The sequence below is a fragment of the Haliotis asinina genome, chromosome 4 (genome assembly GCF_037392515.1).
Source record: "Haliotis asinina isolate JCU_RB_2024 chromosome 4, JCU_Hal_asi_v2, whole genome shotgun sequence".
Taxonomy (NCBI): domain Eukaryota; kingdom Metazoa; phylum Mollusca; class Gastropoda; order Lepetellida; family Haliotidae; genus Haliotis; species Haliotis asinina.
Genome location: NC_090283.1, coordinates 75,521,198 through 75,544,788, shown reverse-complemented (window position 1 = coordinate 75,544,788; position 23,591 = coordinate 75,521,198). Strand labels below are relative to the sequence as shown.

The 23,591-nt window shown below is 40.2% G+C and overlaps 1 protein-coding gene across 4 annotated transcripts in view; it reads left to right on the top strand.

Annotated features, from left to right (window-relative positions):
- Positions 1–23,591, top strand: part of LOC137281884 (FERM, ARHGEF and pleckstrin domain-containing protein 2-like) — a 130,553-nt gene that overhangs the window by 3,306 nt on the left and 103,656 nt on the right. Inside the window, exon 1 of one of the 4 annotated variants that reach the window (XM_067813572.1) lies at positions 20,880–20,920. The exons of the other annotated variants lie outside the window; for them this stretch is intronic. The gene's annotated coding sequence lies outside the window, so the exon portion shown is untranslated. Of the gene's footprint in view, positions 1–20,879; positions 20,921–23,591 lie in introns of those variants that run through there. 4 annotated transcript variants of the gene reach the window in all.

The window sequence follows — 23,591 nt, the reverse complement described above, 5'->3', positions numbered from 1 at the left end:
GATTACATTGACACCACTCTGGTACACACTTGTGTTCATAGTGACTAAATTGACACCTCTCTGGTACACACTTGTGTTCTTAGTGATTACATTGACACCACTCTGGTACACACTTATGTTCATAGTGATTACATTGGCACCACTCTGGTACACACTTGTGTTCTTAGTGATTAAATTGACACCTCTCTGGTACACACATGTGTTCATAGTGATTACATTGACACCACTCTGGTACACACTTGTGTTCATAGTGATTACATTGACACCGCTCTGGTACACACTTGTGTTCTTAGTGATTAAATTGACACCGCTCTGGTACACACTTGTGTTCTTAGTGATTACATTGACACCACTCTGGTACACACATGTGTTCATAGTGATTACATTGACACCGCTCTGGTACACACTTATGGTCATAGTGATTACATTGACACCACTCTGGTACACACTTGTGTTCATAGTGATTACATTGACACCTCTTTAAGTACACACTGGAGTTCATAGTGAATAGATTGACACCTCTTTAAGTACACACTGGACTTCACAGAGATGAGATTAACTCATTACTATATTAACACCTCCATAGTACACACTTGGTTTAATGGGAATTCAATTAGCACTTCTATGGTACATAGTGGTTTTAATGGAGATTCAATTAACAAGTCTATTGTACACACTGGAGTTCACAGGGATTCAATTAACACCTCTCTAGTACACACTTGAGCTCACAGGGATTCAATTAACACCAAGTACACACTTGTGTTCATGTCGGTTCAGTTGACACCTTTCTTGTTTGCTGTAGATTTAGAAATGAATGTTTTCATTGTTCTTTCTTTAAGCTGACACAAATAGTTATCCAGTCTCACTTCTACTGGGCAGTTCAGGAGATGATATGAGTGGTCACACTGATTGAAATGATACCAAACACATTAGATCTGGTTTCAGACACAGCAGCAGTGAGCACCTTCATCATTTTAAGGAACAATTTATCAAGCTGCTTGCAGATAGATAAAACAGGATGGTTATAGGATCAGGGCTCTTATTGTGGAAAGTAAGGTAATTGTGAAGAATTCAAAATGGAAAGTCTCTGTATCAGTGTTCAGACCCTGATTTGGATAATGAGTTGGTGAGCGAAAATCCACCTCAGTCCCTGGATGGGATCTTGCTTGTCCAAACAGCAGTGCTTCAGTTGCCAAGGCCTGAGCAGATATACAGCTGTTGGTCTGTATTCTTTAACATACCATATTGCCTCTATTAAACCAGAGCTGAAATACACATCCATTTCTAATAGACAAGGGCCAAAGGCTGTATCGGAGAAATTGGAGCAAGGCCTCTATCAAAGGCCCAATATTTGATATTGTGCTCTTTTGGCATTGAACACCAAAAGATGTCTTGTTAGATTTGTATAAAGTGCACAAGGGATTTAGGCTTGATAGGTCAAGTTTGGTAAGTTTCATGGAGTGTTAATCAAGATGAGGGAAGTTAGGGCAAGTACAGAGTACACACACAGCCTCATGAGCTGTATATTATCCGTCTCTGCTGGTCAAGCCAAGATCTGCGTTGGCCTGTTTACCGAACTTGGACTTGTTGATGCATGCTAGTGTGTTGATCTGTGTCAGGCTTGTTGATCTGTGTCAGACTTGTTGATCTGTGTCATGATTGCTGATCTGTGTCTGTTTTGTTGATCTGATCTGTGTTAAAGACGTTTGATGTGTGTCACACTTATTGATGTGTGTCAGACTTGTTGTCAGACTTGTGTGGCAGGCTTGTTCTTCTGTGAGACATGTTGATCTATGTCAGGCTTGTTGGTTTATCAGACTTGTTGATCTGTGTCAGGCTTGTTGATCCATATCAGATCTGTTGATCTGTGTCAGACTTATTGACGTGTGTCAGGCTTGTTGGTTTATCAGACTTGTTGATCTGTGTCAGGCTTGTTGGTCCGTATCAGACTTATTGACGTGTGTCAGGCTTGTTGGTTTATCAGACTTGTTGATCTGTGTCAGGCTTGTTGGTTTATCAGACTTGTTGATCTGTGTCAGGCTTGTTGATCCGTATCAGACTTATTGACGTGTGTCAGGCTTGTTGGTTTATCAGACTTGTTGATCAGTGTTAGGCTTGTTGATGAGTGCTAGGCTTGTCGATCAGCTCTAGGCTTGTCGATCAGTGCTAGGCTTGTCAATCAGCACTAGGCTTTAGGATCAGTGCTAGGCTTGTGGATCAGTGCTAGGCTTGTCGATCAGCTCTAGGCCTGTCAATCAGCACAAGGCTTGTGGATCAGTGCTAGGCTTGTGGATCAGTGCTAGACTTGTCGATCAGTGCTAGGCTTGTAGATCAGTGCTAGGCTTGTGGATCAGCGCTAGGCTTGTGGATCAGCGCTAGGCTTGTCGATCAGCGCTAGGCTTGTCGATCAGTGCTAGGTTTGTCGATCAGTGCTAGGCTTGTCGATTAGTGCTAGGTTTGTCGATCAGCGCTAGGCTTAAGTAAAGAAGTAAGCTTCATCACATCTTCTCATTCTGTAAACATCTGACTTGTCAGTGCCAGTGTTTACGATGGATGCTACCAGCTGGACAGAAAATCGTTTCCCAAATACCTTGTATCATCACCTATAATCAGTGCTTCATAAGTAGGCTTCTGATGCGCTCAGATTCATACATGGATTCTGACGGAAGTAGATATTTCTTATTATGACGGAAATGGTTCTGTCACATCTATTATACAAACACTATGTAAATGTGACAATTGTAGCATGACAAAGTTGGGATGCAAGTTGCCTGGCTGTTTCCATTCATGTAATCATTTTTTTATCTCTCGGCTTCCTAACAATGAGATCACCTAAATGAGATCAATGTGTAACAATTGAGGGTGTTTACACTCATGTAATAATGTAATATGCTCTCATACTGTAAGCAAATAACAATCGTGAAACCACTGAATGAGCCAGTGAATGTGATAAATCCAATGAAAAACAGAATATGGCAATTTGCAACATGTTTTGTTCCGACTGGTCCCATACTGCAGTCCTGATAGGTTGTGTGCATATTCCAACTAGCTTCTCAGTGATCTGGCAGCAACTGAACTATCAGTTGTATCGAGGGAGCAGCAATTGGATCATCTGTTGTATCAAAGAAGCAACAACTGGATTATCTGTTGTATCGAAGGAGCAGTGATTGGATTACCTGTTGTATCGGGAGAGCAATTGGATTACCTGTTTCTATGTAGCAGCAACATTTGGATTGTCAGTTACACCAGGGGAGCAGCATTTGGATTATCAGTTGCATCAAGAGATCAGCGATTGGATAATCTGTTTCTTTAGAAAGCAGCAATTGGGTCTATTGACAGGACAATAAGCAGTTGAATTATCTGTTGTACCAGGGAAGGAGAAATTGTATCGTCTGTTGCAGCAAAAGAGCAGTGATTAGTTAATCTGTTGCCACAGGGGATCAGAGATTTGATTAAATTTTGTATCAGTGGATCCGCAATTAGATTATCTGTTTGTTGCACCATGAAAGCTGAAAAAAAATTGGATTATCCTCTGTAGCAAGGGAAGCGATTGGATTACCAGTTGCCCAGGGAATCAGGGATTATATTACCTTTTGTACCAGGGGATCCACAGTCAGATTATCTGTTGCCCAAGGGTATCAACATATGGATTATCTGTTGCACCAGGAAAGTAGCTGTTGGATTTTCTGTTGTACCAGGGGAGCAACGATTGGATTGTATGTTGCATCAGAAGAGCTTTTGGATTTTCGGATGAAACGCAAATAAACTTTCTGTTGCACCAGGGGAGCAGCAGTTGGATGTGTTGCACGAGGGGAGCAGCAATTAGACTATCTGTTCCATCATTGTACCTTCATTCGATCGTTATCTGTTGCACCAGGGGAGCAGTGATTGGACTGTCTGTTCCATCATTGTATCATCGTTTGGATTATATGTTGCACCAGGGGAGCAGTGATTAGACTGTCTGTTGCACAAGTGTGTAAGTTATTGGACTATCTAATGCACCAAGGGCACAGCAAAGTGAGAATGAAGTCTGGAACATGTGCTGAGAATGAGCGGTCCATGTGTGTAGTTTCCACGCACCAGTTACCTGTAGAATTAAAATATTTATTTGTATTGGCAATTGAAGAAGTAGGGCTGGCATGTGTACAATACAAACAGCTCTCTTTTAATTCCAGATGCTGTGTATAGGAGTATTGTAATGCATACAGCCATTTGTCGTTTAGTCAGTGTTTTTGCAGAATCATCAAGTATATTTGTTCCGGTATGAGCTTCAATAATTGTCCCGGATTCAAACTATGTTTAAAATACATGTATGAGTAACGGCCATGGATACCCATGATCGGATAAGAAAGGAACCCCTTAACAGAAATGTATTAAAATATTAGTGATATTATAACCTTTTGCATGTTTTTTAATGTCACACTCAGTAGTGTTTTATCTATATGATCACAGTCTGTAAATAATAAAACATCGATCAGACAATCTAGTGATTAACATCATGAGCACTGATTTATGTAATTGGGATATGATAAAATGTATCAGCTAAGTCACCATGCTAGACCAACCAAGATTTGTCTAAAGTTAAATTTGGAGTTTGGATCTGACGAGCAAGTGATTGATGTCATTTCTTATGTATACGATATAATTAGATGCTATTCTCATGCAGAGTGATACAAGGGTATGTTAAAGTGACACATGTTCCGATTTGAAAGTGTAAAATACTGCTTAGGCTAACGATTAGTCCCTGATTGTAATTATGTATTTAATATGGATGGTAATGAATCAACCCATGTAAACTGAAAAGGCACCCCAGTGAGTTGGGAGATTCTGATGTGGGCAAATCTAGACAAGCACTCCATTTTGGGATTCAGCTTTGCAGGGAGGACTTTCCAGTAGGGAAAATAATGTGTTTCAGACCGACTGAATAGTGGTCAACATGCTCTGTCTGTCTGTCTTTCCATCCGTACGTCTATCCATTGAGCCAGTATGGGATATTCACCTCACTGTGACAAAGTATTCTATTTCAGCCCCACAAAGAACGAACAGTACTGTTACAGGTAACCAGTGTACAGAATATCTGATAAGTCAAGACTGCTAAATCAGTTGCACAGCAATGCTCAACAGACATCACCAGCCAACAAACATTCAGACCAGCTAGATAAGTTAGAAATACAAAGATTGGTGAATTAATGTATTCTTAGTCTTGAAATAGTCGGTGCCACAAGATATCAAGCAACAGCTATTTCAGGTGTTTACAGATACTCTCTGACATAGTAACAGGGTTTTGAAAACACCACCTACCTTATTTTTAAATCTGTGTTAAATGTATCCACTGCAATGAAAACTATGTTTTCCGCTTTATGTCATCGTGTCTATGTTTTATCACCTTTTGATGTTACCCATCTGACCCGTGAATGTCCAGGGTAGAATAGGCCTTCAGCAACCCATGCTTTCAACAAAAGGTGACTCTGCTTGTCGTAAGAGGCGACCAACGGGATCTGGTGGTCAGACTTGGTTGACACATGTCATTGGTTCCCAACTGCGCATATTGATGCTTATGCTTTAGAACACTGGATTGTGTGGTCCAGACTCAATTATTTACAGACTGCCGCCATATAGCTAGAATATTGCTGAGTGCAGTGTAAAACTAAACTCACTCACTCACTCACTCACCTGCTTTTTCCATGGTCTATGTATGAAGTATTTCTGATACCACCATAAGGTGTTACTAATCATGAAAATTGGATCTTTTTTCCAGTTTAATGAGGTTAAAAATGCCTTTCATTTGTGACTTCATTATGTGTGTTATCAGTTCAGGGGAAGTCTTAGCATGCTTGCCACTTACTGTTAATCAAAAGTTATCATCAGTTAGTGCAGATCCCTCCCCCACTGTGTGGAATGTCTGACGGCTGGGGATATACAGCCCAGAATGTACTGTCTGAACTGGATCAGGTTACAGACAGGCTTTCCGTCCAGCCAACTCTCAATCCAAGCTGTATCTGTCAGAACTAATCCAGGAGGATTTAAAGGGAAGAAGTCAAAGCCAGGTCATTTTAAACCTTGTGGGGCAATGCACATTTTTTTACATCACTCAGATTTGAGTCATTTCTTGTTTTCCACTTTTGATTTAAGAATTTACATTGTCTTAAAATGATTTAATACACCCTCTTGTGTCTATGTTTATCTTTTAATTTATGGCACTATTTGAAAATATAACCAGTGACACTGAAAAAAAATAAGAAAAAAAGTTCAAGAAACAAATAATGCTTTGTGACCAGGCCATTTTTTATGATCAGTAATTGAAAAGAAACACTTTCTTGTGGTGTGGTTTAGTAATGAGATAAATATTTTACATGATTTGAAGTACTTGCTTTATTCGGGTGATACATTATTAGGCTGAATAGACATATTAAGACATGACCTTGGCGTTTGTCCTTATTTGCTGATGGGAATTGAGCTTTGCTGGGTTGTAGATCAGGGGATGTTTTAGGCGAATAGTTCCATGGAAATTAAATTGAAATGCTTGAGGTTTCTGAAAGCTGCTAGTGAAATCAGCTGTCTCTAGATGGCCTCTTCACAGCAAGATCGTGAAAATAGAGATATGACAAGATTTAAGTGGTATGGGTTGACCTGCGCTAGCATGCATGTTCATCACAGGGGCATGCTAAACTTGGGACTTCAAGGGAGTTATGTTGTAAAAGGACGAGCTGCCCTGGTACAGGCAGAATATTGGTGTTCAAGGGATGTAACTTTCAACAGGTCGAACTGCCCTGCTGATAGCTTAAAGTGTCGCTCAAGTGGACCAAATGTCAAAATAGCAAGGTGCGCTGTTGCAGGTTTAATGTGTTTGGGACTTGACTCTCAACAGATGAAGCTGCCCTGACGCAGGTTTTATGTGTTTTTCAGGGGACTTAACTCTCACCAGATGAAGCTGCCCTGTTGCAGGTTTTATGTGCTCAAGGGACATAACTCTCTATGGGTTGATCTGCATTGTTGATAAAATGTCAGGCTCCTAATTATTTCAGTTGCGATTATGTCTTCAAATGAAAAGATATTTGAGATGAATCACATCAGTGTGATATTGATAATCTTAGCTGTAATATATGACTCTAAAGGTTCATCCAACAAGCAAAGTCTTCTTTAGCCTGTAGTCTGGATTAAGACCATGGTCAAGTAATCTGACAGAGATTTGGTCAGCCAGACAGACAATGGTATGCTTTGCTATACGTATCTTAAGTCCTACCATGAAGCAGACGTCAACAGTCTCAGCACCCACCAAACCAAATGATTAGTGATTGAGCTTTTCACTGAGGACATCTTACTGAGGTCTGATCTATTTTTGTTCAAAATGATATGATTCATATTGAATCTACCTGGAACCCATGTCAGACAATCAGATTGAATTGTCTAGCAGCTCTCTGCCCCTATGGATCAGACTGCTCTAATATAGCTGAAAGATTGTTCACGATAGCGTGAAAACCCAACACACTCTCGTCTCTTTAGTTGCTGGAGATCTCAGTCCTATTTTTGACTTATGAGGTGGTCTGTCTAAGTGCAGCTGGTCTGCATAGTCTTTTATCAGAAGAAACGAGCCAGTCCTAACTTGAGTTTTGTCTTTTTCATGATGCTCTTATCATGATGTGGATGTTTTTGGGTGGAAATCTTCAGTACCAGGGATGGAACTGATGGAGTCTAACATCGGTGGTCAGTATTGTGGCATTTCTTTATAATACATTATTTACACGGCAATGTGAATAGCAAGGCATATTGCTTAGTTCAGAATAACATAGCTGATTCATGTAGACCTGTGATTGACACTTTAACTCAGTGTATATACAAGGCATACCACAAAGAGGGCATACGAGGTGTATCACTCAATGGGTATACAAGATGTATGACACACAGAGTACTGGTATGCAAGGTGCATGACACAGGGTATACAAGGCGTATGTCAGTAGCTATACAGAATATATCACTTGGATGCTGTACATGGTGTATCACACAGAGGGCATAAGAGATGTATCACAGTGGGTATAGATTACATATCACACAAGAGGTGTTTCACACCGACGGTATGATGCAAGGTGTTTCACACCGATGATATGCAAGGTGTACCACATTGTGGGTATACATGGGGGTCCTCTCAGTGGGTATGTATGGCATGTCACAGAGTGGGTTTTACAAGCATATCGCACAATGGCTATACAAGGAGTACCAATGGGTATATATGGCATATCACACAAGGGGATTTAAAGGTATGTGTTACAATGGCTACACAAGGAGTACCACACAATGGGTATGTATGACATATCACTAAGTGGGTTTTACAAGCATATCACACAATGGCTATACAAGGAGTACCACACAATGGGTATATATGGCATATCACACAAGGGATTTTAAAGGCATGTCTCACAATGGCTATATCTGTAGTACCACACAATGGCATTACGGTTCATATCAAACATTATTTATAATATATGTGGTAGTAAAAAGGCCATCCTCACTTATTACACAAGGCCAAACAGTGTCATGGTTGGATGGCTAACTTTGTCCATGCTTTATCTATCACCAGGAATCTCAATGCACTGATAGTAGCAGCATAAACATCTTTTATCAGATTTATCTGAGATGGACGATTACACCAAGCAACATGAGCACTGTGCAGTGTTCCTTTATAGTTAAATGAAGCAGCTAAAATGTTATTGTCCACACGCTGAACAAGATATCTTCTTGTAATACCTGTTCAGCCTTGAAAGGTAGATAACAATATTTGCTTCTCTTCTGAAGATCTGATAGGGATATGGAGAAATAGAGGTGTCCTGGTCTTCAGTGTACGTCTGCTTCAGTGCGTCTGCTTCATCATGCATGAAATGAAACAGCCGTGCACTGTGGACAGGATTTTGTCATGCAGGTGATGTGCATGAAGGTGAAGGCCATCAATTACAACTTGCTGTTAATAGTATTGGCCAGTGTATGGAGATTATCCCTTCATCATCATCATCATCATACATCATCATCATCATGCATCATGCTCAGAGTCAGGATCAGCTGATGTTTTGATTCCTTCATCTGTGCAGCATGACCTTGGTAAAGTCTGATTAGTGATAAAGCTGAAAGAAACCTGTTGAACCCTTTGATGCTGCCTGGGTGTAATCAACCAATCACTTCCACATACAACATGCATTGTTAAGTCTTTTCAGTGCCTTCAGACTGAGAACATATATGACCCTGCCGTAGTAAAAGGACTCTGATAGGCTGAAATAACTCAATCTCTGTGACAAAGACCTGATACAGCCTTCAAACCTATCAAATTGCTGCACAGACTGTAATTTGTCAACCTTCAACTCAAAAAAGGCTGGAATGCTAGCTTTTGTATTCATTCTTTCAAAGATAGATTTTTTAATGTTTGAAACTGATTCACTGGAAAACGCACAGGGAATATGTAGAAAATGAAATGCCGAGCTAATAAAACTCTGGCATATCATTATGATTAGTGGCAGCAGTCCATGATAAACCGATCAGTAGATGATCCAGCTCTTGCTGTGCACTCCATCATGTCAATAACACCAGCGCTCTCATGCTGTTACTCTGGTTGTCTAGACAACCAGACTTCCTTCAGTATTTGTATGTACATTCTCTACCTTTAGTATTAGATCCAATTTGCTGTTATAAAATAACCTGATTGTCGTGGGAAAGGGGGAGGGGGGATCCTTTGATCTGTATGACAGGACTTTCATGTATATTCCATCATGTCTGTCTCCAGTGGGAAGTGCTTTTATCTTGAACACAAGTGGCTGGGTGATTATTTCTTGTAATGCCCACTTTTCATCCATTACCTGCTGATCTTGCGCCCACTGTGTTGCAAACAACCTGTTACATCACAGATCCAGGCGTACAAGGACAGGAGTTTATCATACATTGGATAATATGCGTCAGGTTTGTTGCTTAGAGACATCATGTATTTTTCTGGGGCAATCTCTTGCATGTTGGTGGTGATCAATCTCTCTGTGTCGCCAACGGCACTGAAGTTTACAAGGAGCAGTCAGCTACAAGGATGCTGAGTGTATTGGTCTGTGTGATGTCTCTGGTCTTAAATCTTGACTGCAGATGGTCAAGATGAACCACTTGGGTATTTGAAGTGAGTGTGTGAGGGAGTTTGGCGATCGCTTTTAGCAATATTCCAGCAATATCACTGCAGGGATGGGTGACACCAGAAATGGGTTTCTCATGTTTTAACCATGTGGGGAATCAAACCCGGGTCTTCAGCATCATGACAGAATGGTTTAGCCACTAGGCTATCAACAGCCAGGGTATCTGGAAGGGAGAACCAGAAACCATTCACATTCATGTATATGGGATGAAGGGAAAAGATGGTCATTTAGCAGTTGCCCTTAAAGCACCTCACAGACAGCATGTCCTTAGTACCACTGAGCATCTTTGAGGTGGATATTAGGCTTGGGTTTGAAAACCTGCATAGGTTTGTTGATGAACTCCACATCTTGTGACCCTTACTGTGATGCTGCTTGAGTGTTCCTGACCCAAACCAATCATCGGATGTGTCTGTTTTGAACCGATATCCAGTGGCGCCAGAAGCAGTCCTTGAACTAGTGTTGTAGTTTGTTTCATGTATAGTACTACAGTAATCCAGCTCTATGACAGCAGTCTGTATATAAAATGACAGCAGTCTGTATATAGACAGGTGTGAATAATGCAATCCAGTGATTGACATCATGAGCATTGATCTACATTATTTAGATATGCTGGCATGTGCCAACCAAGTCCATGAACTTGGCCACTTGAATCCCCCAGTCAACTCTTACTACAATCATGGGATCGGAATGATTCTGACCTGTATCTTCTCACGACCAATCACTGTATCAGAAGCTCAAACAAGCTGGTGCTTAAGCAAACGTGCTTGATTCAGCATGTTTATTGATCCCTGATGCTTACTGCAACAAGATTAAATACAATATGATAAAGAATTTAATTGGAACAACATTTGTGCAGTAACAGTCACAGATGATGAACACTGTATAAAGTACACTTCTGTGATCAATTTGTACAAAATCAGGCAAGCGGCAATAATGTTTGTCGTATCAATGACATTTATTTGTTTGTTTTATAGGAAGGTTTGGAAAGATATGAATAAGGTGTACAATCTCATCTGTGGTTCTTTCAACAAAGGCATGGTTTCTGTTCCCTACACTACTAAGTGAAGGCCCATCTCTAGTCTCGCTTGCTCGCTCGCTCACTTTTTGTGAAACACTTATCATACCATGTCATATTTGCTCTTCAGATTCATGATATGTGGTTTGTTTTCCAATTTCAGTTCTATTTAAACCCAGGACTCGTTTATAGATTCAGGTGCAGAGGTGGGAAAATGGTATCCTTAGACAAGATGCTTATATCCACATTGTCTCATTTCGCTCAGCTGTAAAATGGGTACCCGTAAGGATGTGCTGGCAATGTGAGTGTTCAGCTCTGTTTGCCTAACAGCCAGCATGGCTGTATGATGCCCAGGGAGGTTAAAAAGTATCAGAAAGTATGATAGTGTCCAATGACCAAGATGGTAATACACATGAGCAGACAGTGTGCCAGGATATGAGTGCCATGTAAGTGGACAGTTACTGTTACAAAAACAATGTTTGGCCATCACAGTAGTAATTCTAAATCTACAGGAGCAGCCATGTCGTTATCATAATGATCAATAATAATTAGCGTGACATTGCAAGCGCCTTGTTAGTGCAACAAGATTTGAGATGACCAAGTTGCTTTCATGTTGACATGTACTGGTGAAGATAACGATGGTTAGCGTAAGTGTTCCTTGTCTAAATATGGCCATAACCTGTGTGGTAGTACTTTCTGTGATTTTCTTCGATTGTAATACACCCAAGTGCAGCAATGAAGAGCGAGAAAGCTGAACTAAGCCACAAGTAACCAAACATGCCAGACATATTTTCTTGGTTGGAATCAGGTCTGAAATACGTATTGATTTGCACGTCAATTCTTGATGGTGTTTTTGCTTGCCGACTTTAATCTGCCACTGGTAGAAGCTTGCTCACAGATGTGAGGTGCTACTGCTCTGCTCTTCGATGCAGTATTCCAATTACGGAAAATGTGTTTTGATTCCAAGGATGTGTAAGAATGTCAGACTATTCTAGGAATGATAGTTGCAGTACCAAGGGGACAATGGGGTGGCTTTGTGGTTTAAGTGTTCATTCATCACGCCAAAGGCCTGGGTTTAATTCCTCACATGGGTACAATGTGTAAAGCCTATTTCTGGCATTCCCTCAGTGATATTGCTGGAATACTGCTAATAGTGGCGTAAAACCATACTCACTCACTCACTCAGAATACCCAAGTAGTCCATCTTGACCATCTGCAGTCAAGACTTATCTCTAGAGACATCAAACAGATCAATACACCCAGCGTCTTGTAGCTAACTGCTTCTCGTAAACTTCAGTGCCATTGCCGACACAGAAAGATGGATCACCACCAACATGCAAAAAAAAGGGTGTGTAACTAAAACTCACTAACTCGCTCAATACCAGTCACTGAAACATGGTCAATTTCACAAATTTGTAATATGCTGTTTTTCATTTTTATGACCCAGCTGTGATTTTTTAACAAGAAAGTATGGATGGATGGGTGGATGGATGGGTGGATGGATTGTCATAAGTAATGTTTCATTACATTTTATGATATACCAGCAATGTGATGAGAAAGAAAGAATTGGCCTCGTGAAATCGAAAAGTTCTGTGAAAAAGTAATTTCCTTTCTCTTGGTATTGATTTCCTGATAAAAGTTATTTGTGAAGAAAAAAAACATGTTGGCTTCTCTTCTTGAAGCAGCGGCCCAACAAATGACATATACTGAATGAAAAAAGTGAAGGACCATGAATATTTTTGACGATATTTTTTGTAGTGAAGAGTAAGTACAGAGAGTAATGGGTTTTTTTTTTAAAAAAATCTCTAATATATTCATGATCCCTGACTTCATTCATTATATATGGGGCAGTGGGGAAGACTAGTGTCTGCTTGTCATGCCAAAGACACAGGTTCGATTCCCCACGTGGGCACAATGTGTAAATCCCATTTCTGGTGTCTCATTCCATATCATTGCTGGAATATTGCTGAAGGGGGCTTAAAAATAACTCGTTCATTGTTCAGTATATAAAGGATATCCACAGATATCCACCTCACTTCCTCCATCTTGTTATTGTAACTGTCAGTTATGTCTTCCTAACTTGGATGTCCACTATGACAGACCTCAGAGGAGATTCAGAAAGGAATAATAGCTTATGAGTCACGCATTATAAAGATATTACTGACAGTAATTTAGAGATTAGTAAGGCATATCTGGAGACTAGGTGGCCATTATGGACACGTGAACCTGTGAACACGTCTTAATGCGAGATTCCCCTGAAATCCTTGTGCGATGGACAAGTATAAACCTTGTTTCACAAGCCTGTGTTTGAAGCTAAAGACAAAAAAATGTTCACAGTGCTCTCATTTTGTATCAGTTGTATTCTGTTCTGTTTTATGGAAGTGAATCTGAAGCTGGTTGAAAACTACATCCACTAGTGCTACCTGCTGATGGCAACAGCCATCACTCAATACTAGCTTTGCCGCTGCCCATTTTAACAGTCTGAATGAAGTTTGAAAGTTGGCTCAAAATTATTGCAGGCGATAGATGATAATTATTGATAATGCCACATACTTCCCTCTCTAAGAGTGGCCCGTTGAGACCTAGTGGTTAAACTGTTTGCTTGTCACACCAAAGACCTGGGTTAAAGTCCCAGTATGGATAGAATGTGTGAAGTTCATTTCTGGTGTCTCCTGCCATGACTGCTGGAATATTATTTAAAGTGACATAAAACAAACTTAAATTCACTCACTCACTATGGGCAGGCATTCCAGGCACAAGAGATTTACCTACTCCCCTTACATTCTGCTCTGAGCTCACACTGTCCGGCACAGGTCTTCATGGCATCAATGACCTGACTTGCAATGTTACTGCATCCTAAGGGCATTGTTAGTGACCACACTTCTGTCTTGTAGCCTGTCACTTCGCCACATCTATTGGGGCTGAAAGTCGAGATGTTACCAATATGTGTATCAGAGTACACATTAATGCAAAGAACCTTCTCGAGATATACAATCCTGAGATATTATTTACTATGACATGATTAGTAGACTAACAACTAGTCTCTGAAATGAAAATATTTTACTGAAGAAAACGTTCATAGTGAAAAAATAATAATATAATAAAATGGAGCCCTGAGACTTGAGATTTTCAGAAGCTAAGGAAATCTAGACTTGCCACATTTTCTAGACTTGCGTGAGCTTTCTTGGATATATTTACTTCAGGGTCTGTATGACAGACTGCATTATTAGGGAAACAGTATTCTGTGTTGCAACAGGAAAATGTTATTTTAATGTTATCATTCTTATTTTAGCCAATTGCCATGACAACCGATACGGATGCAGTTGCAGGTACTATGATTGAAATACGAATCCATAATTTGTTTTTAGCTTGTGGTTTATATGGCAAACCCCAGTAGAGTTTCTGGGTCACAATAAGTAGTCAACAGCAGGTTGAAGAGGAGACGGGTTGACCCGCCTTGGTGACCTTGACCATAGCATCACATACCATTGTACTCAGATAGCTTAAGTCGTTGCTTGGAATTTCACTCACAGGATTGTCTGGTCAAGTTAACTGTCAAATTGCACTAGTGTTAGTGAGTGTATTTCTTAGCAAAAACACGCACTTTGTATCAAAATATCAACTAAAAGCCTGTTAAATTGTGCAGCTGCTTATGACACCCAGAAAACTCACTTAGGTATTCCAAGACCTACATACACTTGCTTCTGTCATGGCAGTTTGGTAGCCTAGTGGTTAAAGTGTCAACTCATCATGCAGAAGACCCGGGTTCGATTCCTCACATGGGTACGATGTGTGGAGCCCACTTCTGGTTTCCCCTGCCATGATAGTACCTGAATATTGTTATAGTGGACGTCAAACCATACTCGCTCCTCTCTCATGCTTTGATCTTTCTGCCTTATATCTTTGACAGAGACATTCTCATTAAGTCATGTATTCCTGATATATAATTTTTTTTATATAAAAGCCCGCTCCAGTTATAACCTCCATATCATATGTTCCCTGAACACAGCCAAGATTATGATTAAGAAGATATTGGTATCAGGTGAAAAATGATTAATGGTTTATCAGCCTTAATGACCTCTTTAGAAGACTAGGTATTGAACGCCAGCATGTTCTTTGAAGATTGATTGAGTTGTAAATATGCTAAGACGTTTCAGGTGGTAATTGAGTACTCCAGCATTGATTATCAGTTTAGCTGTGTACACGCAGGCTGATGACTACAATAAGTCTACAGTCAAGACCTGTTTGTTATGCATATACCTGAGCAGAAACTGTGGCATATACCTTAACAGACACTAAATCAACTGGTCCACGTGTGACGCACTGGTTTGAATATCAGGTCACATGTGACACATAGGTCTGACCTTTGGCTGTGTAAAATAACACTTATTTTTTCTCTTTGAAGCTACCATGATGTAGAATTCAGCTGAATCTAGCGTGATTTATCTTAGACTGTCTGAATTGTGTTGGGAGGTATAAGGGTTGTACAAAGGGAGTTACGAGAGTGATGCATTGTGGGTGAAATTGAGGGCAGGACATCAAGGGAGATAATCAGGGTGATAATAAAAGTGTGTATCGACCAGTCTCAAGTGGTGCAAGCTCAATTTACAAGTGCCCTTTGGACGCATCTGAATAGAATCAGCTAGTTAGTGATTGGTTTCAGGAGCCTGATGGAGCCCAGTGGAACCATAATATTTACAGATTCAGTACAATGAATGAACATCAGCTGATAAGGTTCAAATATATTTTCCAGCTTTTTCACATTGTTTTAATAATAATTTTACTGGTAAAATATTTGTATCACAAATTTCAGATGCAATCTGTTCCATGAATTATGGAAAAATAGTGTTAAATTCAAAAGAATGGATTGAAGACTGACAAAATGTAGATTTTACACGAGGCAGAAATATCACTTGGAACCAAAGTGAAGATGCCAAGGTTTTTAGAAAAGAAAGCAATATTTAATCATTCTCTATATGTTATATTTATATATATGGCTACATTGAAGATTGATTTCACTACTAACTTTGGGAAACCAAATGCAAACCTAATGCAGATGAGTTGCGCAAGGATCATGCATTAAATTGGTGAAAAACATGTGACAATTTCATGCATGTGAACAGGTGTGTTTGGGTGTGAAGTTTTGTAAAGAATTCACCAATTTTCACTGTGTTTTATCATTTATTGAACTCATGACAATAGTCTTTTCAATGATATGAATTTGTTCTACAAAACATCACTTCATGTGTGAACAGAACCTTAAAACAGTATAGAATATTTTGCAAAATATAGTCTAGGACAGTTGCCTAACATAATTGACTATATTTACACTAGTAAATCTAATCTTTTAATGGGAAGTATATATTTAATGCAGTGATGAACTAGTTCATCACTAAACCATTCCTGCCTTTCAATTACGATCACATGTACATCTCTGTCTGTGTGGACCCTCTACCTATCATTACATCAAGTGCAACATCTGTGATGTATGTAAATACTCAAAGAAATTACTTATGCGATTTTTTAAAATCCCCACATAATAAGCACTTATCTTCTGATCAAAGAAACATACGCAGTGTACAATCTAATATAAATATTGGCCAACCAGGAGCAGTTCGTTTAACTTATCATGATTAACTTAATCAGCGATCTGCAGCTAGAAAATGAATTTGCACTGGCGTGTTAAGACTTATCAGAGTATTTGGGACTTAAGTGAATGGTTCAACCTTGGCTGAGAAACAGTAAAACCTAGAATTGAGAGGCTATAAATCAAACTGCTAGGTACTGCTCCTGTATAACTGGGTTGAGTCACTATACAGGTGTGGTCTACCTGCGCAGGTAAAGCTGAATGATCAAGTAAGTTTTAAATGTGTTTACCTGAAAGTTATCAGAGGCACTGTATTGAGGAGGTGTGGAGAGTTTGTTGGGAGCACTTCACCAGTATTTGATAGTAGTATGTTTTGACAGCTTTGAAATATTTTAGTTTGGAAGTGTGTTTTAATTATCTTGTCTCTTACTATCTGGTGAGTAAGTTTGGTTTTATGCCACACCCTGCAATATTCCAGCTGTATGGCGGCAGCCTGTAAATAATCAAGTCAAGAACAGACAATCCTGTGATCAACAGCATAAGCATCAATTTATGCAGTTGGGATACAATGACATTTGTCAGCTAACTCAGCGAGCCTGACGACCAGATCCAATTAGTCGTCCTTTACGACGTGCATGGATTACTGAAGATCAATTTTACCCTGATCTTGACAGGTTTCATCTGCTATTGAGATTATCAGGGAGTGTGGAGGGTGACATGTCAAAACACTCCCCTCACTCACTCATTCGCTTGTTAACTTACCCACCCTTTTACTCACTCACTCACTTCAGTGTATCTTTTCCTGAAGTTTCCTGTTTTATCATTAAGTCCTTGCAAATTAATGAATCAGGTGTCAAAGGTACAAAGCACATCTTCTGGTGGTGTGGATGCTATGTCGCTGGATTGTCTAATGTAGACACAATTATCGACCACCATCATACAGCTGGCTAATGTTTGTCTAATATAGACACGATTATCAGCTGCCATCATACAGCTGGATGATATTTGTCTAATCTAGACACGATTATCGACCGCCATCATACAGCTGGATGATGTTTGTCTAATGTAGACACGATTATCAACCGCCATCATACAGCTGGCTGATGTTTGTCTAATGCAGACACGATTATCGACCGCCATCATACAGCTGGCTGATGTTTGTCTAATGCAGACACGATTATCGACCGCCGTCATACAGCTGGCTGATGTTTGTCTAATGGAGACACGATTATCGACCGCCATCATACAGCTGGCTAATGTTTGTCTAATGTAGACACGATTATCAACCGCCATCATGCAGCTGGCTGATGTTTGTCTAATGTAGACACGATTATCAACGGCCATCATACAGCTGGATGATGTTTGTCTAATATAGACACGATTATCAACCGCCATCATACAGCTGGCTGATGTTTGTCTAATGTAGACACGATTATCAACCGTCATCATGCAGCTGGCTGATGTTTGTCTAATGGAGACACGAGTATCAACCACCATCATACAGCTGGATGATGTTTGTCTAATGTAGACACGATTATCAACGGCCATCATACAGCTGGATGATGTTTGTCTAATGTAGACACGATTATCAACGGCCATCATACAGCTGGATGATGTTTGAGTGTGGTGTCAAACATCCTCCAACATTCAGCTGTCCTGAGTTAACATGTTGCTGTTTGCTTTACAGAGTTAGCGCCCTTTGTCGCAATCCCCAGGTTCATATTTGAATCTGGATTTGTCTAGTCTTGACATTGGAAGTACGCAGAACAAACTGAAACAAAAATATTTCAGTCATATCTGTAGCTTCACATCCCACTCTCATTCAGGAGTTCTGTAAGCATCCATTTCATTCACACTGTAATTCTCTATTTGTACCTGAAACAGGTCCAAATCATGACTGTAAGCCAAAGCAGAATTATGCAAAGTATTTGTGCTTGTGGATTTCAAAGGCTAGATGAGTTTCACCTTAGTCAGGTCATGCTAGCCTTGTTTGTATCTTTGTTGAAACAGGATGGCAAACTTAACTGAACAGGCCATGTTGTTTGTTCAGTGCTTGTTAAGGCAGTTACATTAGGAAGTATGGCCAAGTTCTCCCTACGCCTTACATCACAGCTCCATGCAGTGTACCTCACACTGTGGCACAGCCAGTGGAGTGCGCTTCCAGTGTAATCCCAACCTGTAATGAATTTTCTCCCTGACTTGACGACTTTTCACATCATGTAACATCTGTGAGTTCTTGTACAGATGTAGCCAGGGTGACATAAGAAAAACGATCACTGATAAATGGCGATTGCATAACCTGTGGTCTGGTTTTATGTCACAGCCGTTGAAATTTCCACTGAATGTAAGGCAGAATGTAATTCGCTGCTTGTTGCTGATTGTGTCATGAACAAGATGTCAGTTATCATGACTATAGGTGCTATGTCATCATTGGCCAATATGAGCTAGCGTTTCAGGGGACTGACTTTGTGAGTTATGTCTATCACGTCTTTTTCACCTCTCATGGCTATCCCAAGCACGCCATCTTGAGTTTGGAAAAAGGCCTGACATTCAACAAAGACTTTATCTGTCGCAAAGTCAGTTATTTCTTCAGAATGTTTATAAGGATGGGTGGTAGCCTAATGGTTGAAGCATCCATTCGTCATACCCAAATGGGTACAATATGTGACACTCACTTCTTGTGCCCCCTGCCATGGCATTGCTGGAATATCACTGATAGTGGTGTTGATTTTTATGTGGCCTATAAGTAGGTTCAAGTAGTAGGACATGGTGTTATTGAAATATCAAGATAGAACATGTGTAATATGGAACTTGATAACTATATTCATAAGATATTTATAAACTCTGTGCTGAGCTATGAGAACATTCTGAGTTGATCATGCATGATGCACACAAAATATGTTCCTTGTACCATGCGCACATTCATCTCATTCTTTGTGGACCCATGAAGATCCGGGGTAGAATACGTCTCCATCAACCCATGCTTGTCACAAAAGGCAACTATGCTTCTCGCAAGAGGCAGGATCGGGTGGTCAGACTCGCTAACTTGGTTGACACATGTCATCTATTCCCACTTGCAAAGATCGATGCTCATAATGTTGGCGATTGTTTGGTCCAGATCCGATTATTTACAGACCTCGGCCACATATTGCTGGAATATTGCTGAGTACAGCATAACATTAACCTCCCTCAATCACTTACTCTTTGTATGCTGGTCTTGAGGAAGGTATGCTGTTGATCACTCAAATACTATTTGCCTATGTTAATGTGCCTGTCGAGAGCATCAAACAAAACAAAGAAAACAGCAATTTTATCAAAAGATGTATAAATCATGATTGTCCCAGCTCTTAACACATTATCTAGCAATAGTTATCTTAACAATTATGTCAGTGTTAACCATATGAGTTGGTCTGCCATAATGGTAGAAGACAACACTCACTAGAAACTTTGCCAACTTCAGGTTTTGAAAAGGTGGGATTGTTCAGTTATCTGTAACTGAAAGAATGAATGAATCAGTGAATTTAAAATTAATTAATTAATGTTCCATCATTGCTAAATGTAAATTTGATTAGACAGTTCAGCTAGTTTAAGCATTGTCAGAAACAGTGCATCATTGTTTAAATGTCATGACATCTTTTGTAATGGAAATTTAATTAAATGTTTTTCGTCAAACCCATGTGGATTTTCAAACTGTTTTACTGGACACTCTCCTTCCAGTTTCAATCTCTACAGTCGGCAATCCACCTCTAAACAAAAGCCATTTTCCATTTACAATTCAGCAAGTTCAAATAATGAACTGTACTCCTTACTCGAGACTTAAGAACTTTGTTGCTTTGTAGGAAGCTCTATTTTTAACATTTCTTGTCTCATATCTCTCATTTTGGCAGAAACATAATTATTAATTGATGGGTTTGGTAACAAGACTTTAGACGACCCCATACCAGTTCTGTTTTGGCTTGCACCACCATAGTGTATGTGATACGTGCCTTTTAACCTTTGCCCTTCCTATAATTACCCATGACTCTTAGCATCCAGTTGTCTGAGTATGAACAAATTAAAAAACTGTTACCATAGAAACGTGGTTTATGCTTCCCTGTGGATACCTTCAAGCTCAGAACCAAACACACAGAATCTGCACGATGAAAACATCTGAACCCCTGACAGGTCAGTAGCAGTTTGACCATTCTCAAGTCCTTTTAGATAGTTTTCTCAAATTGCTTTAATTAGCACAAACTATAATCGATCTACATCGTTTAATCTGTGTAAAGTTTTGGGGAAGTTAATGTTTCTTAATCATGTTGAAGATGGTTCAGACATGAACGCAACCTAATTCATGAAAGTTTGATTTTAAGAAACGACATGTATTGTAGTTAGTTTAACTTGAACTCAGTAAGGAGGGGTTGGTTTTGAAAAATGTTCTTTTGTTTCTGAATCAGTTGCCTGGTCGAAGTTTTGGGTAAATATCGGGCAACGTTTCCCGTCATGCCACTTGTGATTTAGTGCGGCACACATGAGTGTCATCAAGCTGTGAAAAAAACCTGCAGATTGAGGTTGAGTGAATTGATGGAAGTATATAGCTTACCGGACATATTCAAGTGATGGCAAGCTTCATGGAGGAAATAAATCAATCCTGTTTTCAGAATGTTTGACCTAGAATTAACTGCAGTAGAGAATAACGGCCTGTACTGCGCAGTGTGTGTGTGAGTGAGGGAGAAAGCAGGTTAGGTGCATCAGTGGTGTAAGAAGGGGTATGTTAGTCTCACTGTCTGTAAACCACATTATTTTTCCCACTGCCAATTCATTTCTGCAATGCTATGACCTTAAACGAAACGGGTCGGGTTTCTTATTGCTGTCAACTTTATATGTATTTAGAGAATAAGCTTTAGTTTAAGGAATTTCAGTGACAAGAGTAAGTGAGTGAGTCACTGAGTATGTGCTAATGATCAGTCAGCAGTATCCAAGCAGTATTTTGATGTCCTGTAAAATGTTTGGGTTAAAAGGAAATCTTGAAGTATATTGTTTCTCTGTCTATGAGACGGACTGACACATATGTATAATTATCTACTATAGTGTCAGGCTGCATGTTTGTGAGTGTTTATCACAATACAGTGAAATTCCCCACGTATACTGGCAATCTGTATGTGTGCATGCCTGCGCGTTTGTCACAGTATGATACAATATCAGCTCTTATGGCAGCTGCGATATTTCTGAGATGATGGACTTGGAGGCCTGTCTATTCTGTCGCTGGGTTCAAGTGGTCTGTTGATGTACAGTATATCTGTGATGATATATGTGACATGTAGATATCCTGCTTTCAGAGAACACAGCAGCCCCTTGTGTGGAGGCTAGGTGCTCGGGTCACAGTGTCAGAACGTGTGGTTTAGGGGAATCAGATTTGTAGTAATCATCTGCCACCAAGACAGCAAAAACTGACTTCTTTGCTCATGGAAGTGCTGTAAGGTTCCCAGTGTCCATGTCTGTCTTGTTGCAGATAACTGATTAGAACTGGTCCCCAGTATACCCTGGGGACAGGAAGGCAGAATCCCCAGCACCTATCCTTGTCTACCTCTGTGGGTGCAAGACAAGGTAATTCCCATGCCTGCATATTTGTAGGGATTGCTGGGCAGAGGAAGTCCTAGTGTCCAATGCCCAGCTCCTGGTGAGGTTGCAAGGCAGAGTCAGTCCCCAGCATCTATCCTTATGTCCTAGGTTCTGATTATTTTCATTTGTCAAGATTTGGATTAGAGCTGGTCTTCAGCAATCCATGCTTGTCTAAAGAAGTGACCTCCTATTGGGAGCTCAGGCTCATTGACTTGGTTGACACATTATCATATGTCCCAACTACTTAGATAGATGGTTATTATGTTGATCACTGGATTGTCTGGTCCAGATTCAATTCACGGAGCAGTCACATTATTTAAGTGTCAGAGAGTAACCACTTCCATTAGTCAGATGAAACAGACTCCATTTGTCATTAAAGATAACAGCAAATTATGTGAACGAGTTACTCAATGTCAGGGACACCATTTTTCACACAAGGATCACCCTGCCCTGCCCTGCCCTGCCCTGCCCTGCCCTGCCCTGCCCTGCCCTGCCCTGCCCTGCCATGCCATGCCATGCCATGCCATGCCATGCCCTGCCCTGCCCTGCCCTGCCCTGCCCTGCCCTGCCCTGCCCTGCCCTGCCCTGCCTGTGTGTCAAGCCAAACCTTCCGAAGGAAAGATTATCCTCATTCAGATCTCCAGATTCAGTCTTGCGTCAGATCCTCCCATAAAAAGGCCTGACTTTGTTGACTTTTTGTGACTTAAGTCTTCACACAAGTTTATAGAGCTAATATTAATGAAAATATTCAAACTGATTCAAGTCAGTTAGTTGATGTTAGTGTATTTGTGTAATTAAGTTCTTGTGATATTCTTTGTCAGTTTATTTCAGTCTATTTGTGTTTGATTAGTACAAGCCAGTAGCCTCAAAAGGGAGAGATATAATATTGACTTAAGCCTATCCATGTGGTGAAATCTGTTAAGATACCAAAATACTAGCTTCGGCTCCTAAGGCAGTAGACCATCGACATCCTCACCTTGTTAATATGGCTGGCATATGGCAGTAATTTAACATCGCTCCCTTTGGGTTTTAGTGCTCACCAAATTCACCTGAGGATATAGCGGCTTTATGGCTTCCTTTTGTGGAGAGCTTCATCTCAAATGGAGGATGGAGGTCACGCACCTCCATGGAACCCAGATGTTGTATCTGGTGAATCTCATTGGAGAGCTAGCTTCTCCCCCAAGCTCTTCATATCAAGGAATGTCCTGTACTCAGAAAGCTGGGAGCTTATCAC